Here is a 7798-nt window from a genome sequence, read left to right on the forward strand (position 1 = left end):
ATTAGAAGCTAAAATAAATATCCTTTATAAATCATCTTATTCATTACACAGACGACAAAGTTCAAACTCTCAGGCTGGGACTCATAAAATTAAAACCTCCAAAAAGCACATGATCACCATTCATCAGGTAACAGACGTACAATCAATGACAAATTAGAAACAGAAGACACTCTACTACATAACTCTTTATTGTTTATTATGATCTGTTAAGAATTTCATTTATTTTTTAAACATGTCTTTAATGATTTCAGAGAGAGGAAGGGAGAGAAGAGACAGAAACATCAATGATGAGAGAGTGTCATTGATCAGCTGCTTCCCACACACCTCCGCTGCTGGGGATCAAGCCCACAACCTGGGCATGTGCCATGACCAGGAATAGAACTGCAATCTCCTGGGTCAAAGGCCAATGCTCAACTGCTGAGCCACACCAGCTGGGCAAGAATTTCATTTTTTTTTTTTTTATTCTCTCTACAGGTCTTCCTTGCTCAACATATGCTCACTGTGCTAGAGAGTAAAGTGGCTACAAAGGAACCTCATTCCTGCCCTCAAGGTATCCATAGTTCAGCTGAGAAGGGGAAGGGGAATAGGAGAAAAGTTCTACGACATTGGATATGGTGATGATCTCTTATACATGACACCAAAAGTACAGGCAACAGAAGAAAAAATAGGTAAGTTGGACTTGATCAAAACTTAAAACTTTTGTGCGTCAAAAGACATTATCAAAGAGGTAAAAAAGACAACCTATAAAATGGAAGAAAGTATTTATTTGCAAATCATATATGATAAGGGATTAATATCCAGAACATTTTAAAAACTCTTACAACTCAACAAAAAAACAAGCTTTTTTGAGTCAAAAGTGATAGGGGAAGGGCATGTAATAGAATAGAACCACAGTTTAATAGTTATTCACCTTACTAACTATACATAAGAGGTTTTCTTACAGACCCTGGGAAACTGGAGGACGTGTTGCAAGAAGAAAAACAGGGCTGTAGAAAAACAAGGCACCTTGGAGCCCAGATGGGTCCATTTCTTAGAAAAGAAAATACATTTTGAGAGCAGACCAAGGACAGGACAAGCTTTGACTTGGTTGCTGGATCCTGACCCTCTACGGGAATTTGCCTCAAGAATGCTGACCATTCTCTGGTCTCAGGAACAGGTTAAGCTGTCTTTAACTTCACAGATTAACTACCTTGTTATCGGACTTCAAGATCCCGGAAGGAGATGCACAGACCAGGAACCCTGCAGCCCTTATCCTGCCCCCCTTCCCCTTTCACGGAGCCCTTCTTTCTTATCCTTATATAATCAGCCAGCTAGTAGAGCATGGAAGAGCAGAATTTTCAGGATGACCTGCTATTCTCTCCATACTGCTGAAATTATTGGAATAAATGCTCATATATAAATCAACCCTGTCTCTGCTTAATTTGGCTCAAGTAATTATAGGTGGCCTGAGACTTGTTTAGTGTCCAGTATCAAAAGGACATTATCAACAGGGTAAAAAGACAACCTACAAAATGGGAGAAAATATTTGCAAATCATGTATCTAATAAGGGATTAATATCCAAACTACTTAAAGAACTCCTACAACTCAACAACAAAAAACTTAATTAAAATAGGCAAAGGACTTGAATAGAAATTTCTTCAAAGAAAATATACAAATGGCCAATAAACAAACTAAAAGATGCTCAACATCACCAATCATTAGAGAAAGGCAAGTCAAAACACAATGAGCTATCACCTCACATCCATCAGGATGGCTATTATATTAAATAAATAAGTAAATAAATAAATACATAAATAACAAGTGTTGGTGAGCATGTGGAGAAATTGGAACCCCAATATATTGCTGGTAAAAATGTAAAGTGGAACAGCTATTGTGGAAAACAGTATGGCAGTTCCTCAAAATTGTAAGCATAAAATTACAATATGACCCAGAAATTCTACTTCTGGGAATATACTCAAAAGACTTAAAAACAGGAATGCAAAACACATATTTGTACAATCATCTTCATAGCAACATTCAGAAGTGCCAAAAAGTAGAAGCAGACCAAGTATCCATCAACAGATAAATAGATTACTCAGACTTACAATTATGACATTAAGCTAGAACACAGGTGAACCTTAAAGGTATTATGCTAAGTAAAATAAGCCAGTCGAAAAAGAACAAATACCGTATTAATCCATTTACATGAGGTACCTACAGTAGTCAAATTCAAAGAGGCAAAAAGTACAATGGTGGTTGCCAGGGGGCTAGGGGAGGGGAATAGAAGTTATTGTTTAATGAATATGGAGTTTCAGTTTGGGAATATGAAAAAAGTTCTGGATATAAATGATAGTGATGGTCGTACAATGTGAATGTACTTAATGACACTTAAGTATACACATAAATAGTTAAAACGGTAAATTTTATGTGTGTTTTAGAACACAAACATGATATATGAATGAGAATGTCATAATCAGGTGCAAATTTTTGAATCTCAGATAAATTAAATATCACTTTCAGCAATAATAACCAATGTTTCAATGGAAAAAACATGTTAATCAGCCTTGAGAGATGAACAGCATTTGTGTCAAAGAAGAATGGAGTATCCCAGTATAAATGTCTGGCAAACAACACGTAGCAACAATTTATACTAGAAAATAGTTTGAAAAAGTAAGTTAGGGCCAGAATTTAAAAGACCTTGAATGCCAATGCCAATACTAATCTAAGAGAGTAACCAATGCAGCAAGATAGCATTAAGTTTCTCAAATGAAAGTACTGCTTATATGTAAAAACACTAGAGGGTGGGGGAGGAGAGAGTAACCCAGGATCTTATATACATATATGCATAACCCATGGACACAGACAATAGTGTGGTGAAGGCCTGGGGTGGGAGGTGGGGCTGGTAGGAGGGGGTTAATGCAGGGAGAAAAGGGGACATCAGTAATACTTTCAAAAATAAAGATAAATTTTAAAAAAGACTGAATGATGGAGGGGAAGACAGAAAGAAATACGACTAAGTTTGGCGAACACTTACTGAGCAACCTTAACATCTCAGGTTAAAAACTGAAGAGAGTGGAGGGGTTGGTAGTGACTGCAATGAAACAAAAAGGGATTCCTAGAGTACTGGTAATTTTCTGTTTCTTGACCTGGATGGTGGATACAGGTGATATTCACTGAAATAATTCATTAAGCAGGTACTCGTTATTTGAGCACTTTTCTACACATACATGTTTGTGTATGTCATTTTAATTTTTAAAAATGTTATCAAAAATAAAGGCCTAGCTCTGGCCGAGGTGCTCAGTTGGCTGGAGCAACGTCCCGTGCACCAAAACGTTTCAGGTTTGAATCCTGGTCCGCAGCACATGCCTAGGTTGCAGTTTGGTCAATGTTTCTCTCTCACATCAATGTCTCTCTTTCTCTCCCCTCCCCCCTTCTCTCTCTAAAATCAGTAAAAACATATCCTCAGGTGAGGATAAAAAAAATAAAAGGCTTAGCCGGTTTGCTCAGTGGTTAGAGCATCAGCCCTCGGACTGAAGGATCTCAGTTCGATTCTGGTCAAGGGCATGTATCTTGGTTGCAGGCTCAATCCCTAGCCCCAGTCCCGGCTTCGGGTGGGATGAAACCAATCAATGTGTCTCTCTCACATCCATGTTTTTCTCTCTCTCTATCTCTCTCCTCCTCCTTCTCTCTCTCTCTCATCTCTCTCCCTCCCTTTCACTCTCTCTGAAAAGCAATCGAAAAAATATCCTTGGATGAAGATTAAAAAAAAAAATTTTTTTTAATTAAATGAAGGCTTAGATCTCACCTCTAAGAAACCCCCAGCTGTGAGGAAGCCATACCTTAAAAATATCTAATTAACAGTATAAAAGAATTTGTACCCAAGAATTTGTACAAGGTACCCAAGAAGCACCCAGAGGCAGTGGCGTCCAAGGTGGGTTTTAAAGAATAAATAAGTTTGTCAGATGGATGAGGGGGGAAAAAGAGGGTGCTCCAGGCACAGGAAAAAATATGAAAAAGGCAACAAAACAAATAGAACAATTTATCCAGAAAACAAGTAGTTTCACAGTTCAAAGATAAAAGGATAATCTAAAACAGTGTAAAAGCAAGGAGACCGGAAAAAAGGAATTTATGTAAGATGAAGACTGGATGGAGAAGATTTCATCTCTGATTAGATCTGGGTAGAAAGAAGAATGAAAAGAGATGGTTCTCAATCTGCCCAAAACAGCAACTTGGTATTCAAGGTCCTCCATAATCTGACTGTTGCCTCATCTGTCAGAGTTCCACCCACAAGCTAGACTCCAGACAGGAAAGACTATTTCCTCCTCCATTCAACAAAGCATCTAATTTGCCCTCCACAACACGTACCATGCCAAAGGCTAAGGCTAGCCGTCCCTCCCTTCAAGAAGCTCACAGGCTCATTTTACAGCAGGAAAGGCAAAGAAGGATATCAATAATAGTACGCATAGTACAATGGAGTACACCATCCGGTGAGAAGAGGTTTGCTACCAGAAAGCAAAGTGCTAATTTGAGTCCCAAGGTATTACTACTAGCTCATCACTGAAGTGATGGAATACAAATGGGGGAGGGGCTGTATTCCTGCAGGGTGCATCACTGAGGAAACAACAGTTACAGATAAGCCTAGGACACTACATTCCATCCAAATTTAAGCCCTGTATCATTTCTACAAAATACAGCTCCTTCATCCCCCATACCTTCACTCCATCTTCCTAGCTCAGCTCCATACTTCCACTTGTACATAAATAAATACAAGCCCTGCAAGCACTAGCAAAGTGATCTTAAAATTCAGGAAATCAGATCATGAAACTTCCTACAATGGCTTCTTAGAGCTCTTACAGTAAAATCCAAGCATGTGACCTGGCATTTCTTGGCAATCATTTGGCGCCTCTCCCCACCCCAAAAGTATTCAAGCTACATGGTTCTTCTCTTACGCCTCTAAACACATGGAGTTCTTTCTTGTCTCAGGACTTTTACACAGCAGAGAACCCAGAGAACTCTGTTCCCTCTGTCCAGATCTTCAGTAGCACCCACGCTACCACCCCCAACAACCACATTCGTCATGTCTAACACTATTGTTACTTTCTCAAAGAAATTCCAGTGCCCTGGCAGTTATTGCTGATCTCCACCTCTGGTTTAGGTCTCCAGAAAAAAGAGGTGTCTCATTTGGGGCATGCTGAGTTCGAGAAGCCCCTGGGACAGCCAAGCAGTTCTCTGGTGCACAGGTGACCATGAGGTCAGGTAAGACCTGCAATCAAAACAGAAGCTTGGACTTTAGCATGTAAGTTTGATGACAGGAAGACTGTGCAGGGAACTGATCCTCAACCTGGATGAAGAAGTGACCCCTGATCTCTAAGTCACTGTATAGAATGAGATGTTACTGATGGGAGTAAGGGTAATGCCACATCAACTGTGTGAAGGACTGAGATATATAGGACAGAATCTTAGCTATGAGTGGACTGGGGGGGGGGGGGGGGGAATGAGAAGCAAGAGCCAAAAGAATAAGACCAGCCAGAAGAGAGTTTTCACAACTCCACAGACTCCCATGCACTTTTATGCTCCCTCCCTCCCTCGACAAAACCCTCTTCATTTTCATCCTGTTCAAATGCCACGCCCCTCCTGGAAGCCTTTCTGGCCGTATCCAAACAAAACTAGCCCCCTCTCCATGCCTCCACAAGTTTCTCTTACCATTAGCATTATATAAGATTTGACTCACACACAAGTTTCTCATCAGTACTGTTATGGCACTTAGTGCAATCAGCCTGCCTCGTACTACACCTGGGTGTGTGCCTTCCCTCTTCCACTGTGAGCTCTTAGGGGCAGAGACTATATCTTAATGATCTGTGGGCCCTTAAGAAAGTGGGTAAAAAATTATTTTTTAACTTAACAAAAGTCAAGGAGGGTAGATAAGTGGGCAGAGATCACGGATAATTTCTCCTGTGCTTCCTCTTGTAACACAAAATAAAACATCCTAATTAATTGGATTTACAAATTTGTTTCTTAAATTTCCTAAAGTAACATACACATGTGTAGTCTTTTTTAAAAATCGCTGTGAACAAAATACCCACTAATCGAAATGCCTATCCTGTTGCAACAATACAATGATGTAATCATTTCCTTCAACATAAATATGAAATGCCCTTAATTTAGTCGGAAACTTAACATATTCTTTTCTAAATTACTGTAAATTCTGTACAAAACAAAAATGTTACAAAGACGCGGGAGGACAAAAAGAGTGTCAACCCTGGATGTGAGCCAACTGCCGCCTGTGTTACTGGGAAGCCATTCCTGCCAAGCCAAGGTTAGGCATTCAGTCGACATTTTTTCCAACAAGTGCTTCACACACACGCACACTCTTTAAAAGTCAACAAAAAAGCCTCTAAGGCCAATCGGGATAACTAGGACTAACCCGAGGTAAGAGCTTCCAGTTAGTTCACCAGCACAAGAAGCCTGAGTAATTTCACAACAAAGGTTAACTTGGTACACGCCAAAAGTCCACACGGGTGTGGCGCACCTTCCCAAGCAGACAGTCGGAGAAAGCAAGCGCACAAACTTTCGCGTTCGCCCGCGCCGGGAATGCGGGTGTGACGTGCGGGACGGGCGACACCCCGGCCAGCAGAGCGGGAAGTTTCGGTCGGGGTAGTGAGACCACGGAAACCACAAACCACAATCACGTCCTCGGAAAACTCAGTTCCCGAACATTTCCGTAGCGGGAACAACGCGCCGACTCCTCACAAGGAAGGCAGCCCCCTCGAGGGGGCCCAGCGCGGGCCTAGAGCGCGCACCGAGTCCACTTGGACAAAGTTGAGAAACCGGGAGAAACTTTCCCGAGAGGAAGCGCGGCGGCGGCGCGCGGCCTGAGGCTCGCTGGGTGCCAGCCGCCGAGCTCCCTCAACTTCTCGGGCTCTAGAAAAGGCCGGCCCCGCCCGGCCGGCCAGGGCCCAGGCCCGGGGCCCCACAGGGGAAGCGGGCCGGCCGCCGCAGCCGCGCCCGCCCCGAGCCCGCGTCCAGGCGGGGTCGCGAGGAGACGGCGCCGCCCCCGCCCGCCTGAAGAGCCCCTCGACCTGGGTGGGGAGCCCACGGCCCGCGAAGAGTTACCTGCGGCGAACGGGGCGAGAGCAGGAAGATTTCCCGAGGCTCCAAGCCGACGGACGCCGCTTTGTCTTGCTCCCGTCGAGCTCCAAGGAGGAAATAGGCTGCCCGACGCCCCCGCCCCCGACCCGCCCCCCGCCGGTGGCCCCCGCCCCGCGGCTCAGGCACCGCCCGCCCTTCCCAGCACCTCCCTCTGGCGCGCTCTTCCGGGCGCCTCCCGCCGTTGCCCTGCTTTCCTGGCCCTCGCCTTGAGGGGCGAGTCCCCAACTAAGAGAGCTTGGCGACGCCAGGCCGGAACCACTAAAAGGACCTCTTGCACCCTGCCCTTCACCCCACAGTTACTTCATCCCAGGCCCCTAGTGGATTTTCAGGCCGGGAGTGACCCCCGGAGAGGAAGGAGGAGCGGTGATTCCTGGAACAGCTGGAGTGGGAGGGAGGGCAGGTGAGTCACTGCTCAGAGCGCAGGTGAACCTCCGGGCGCGGCGGGCGCGGGCCCCTTCCCTGGCTGGTGCTTCAAGGACCTGGGTCCACTCCTCGGAGGAGTGCCACAGGTGTTCCCGAGCCACAGGTTTCCAGAAAAGTGCTCTAGGCCCACCCCGTTTTACAATAGAAATTGAGGCCTCGCAGCTTGAGGCAGAGTAGCGCTAGAATGGACTCTAGGGACCGCATAATGCGAGGTGGAAGCCCTTCTAGGAATCATCCGCTCACTTG

General features: G+C 44.4%; 1 protein-coding gene across 1 annotated transcript in view; it reads right to left on the reverse strand.

Annotated features, from left to right (window-relative positions):
- The window catches only part of CTNNA1 (catenin alpha 1), a 174225-nt gene extending 167022 nt beyond the window's left edge, over positions 1-7203 (reverse strand). Inside the window, exon 1 of the mRNA XM_087816341.1 lies at positions 7094-7203. The gene's annotated coding sequence lies outside the window, so the exon portion shown is untranslated. The remainder of the gene's footprint in view (positions 1-7093) is intronic.
- Between the last annotated feature and the right edge of the window lie 595 nt (positions 7204-7798).

This window comes from Miniopterus natalensis, chromosome 4, assembly GCF_054644295.1.
Source record: "Miniopterus natalensis isolate mMinNat1 chromosome 4, mMinNat1.hap1, whole genome shotgun sequence".
NCBI classification, from domain to species: Eukaryota; Metazoa; Chordata; class Mammalia; order Chiroptera; family Miniopteridae; genus Miniopterus; species Miniopterus natalensis.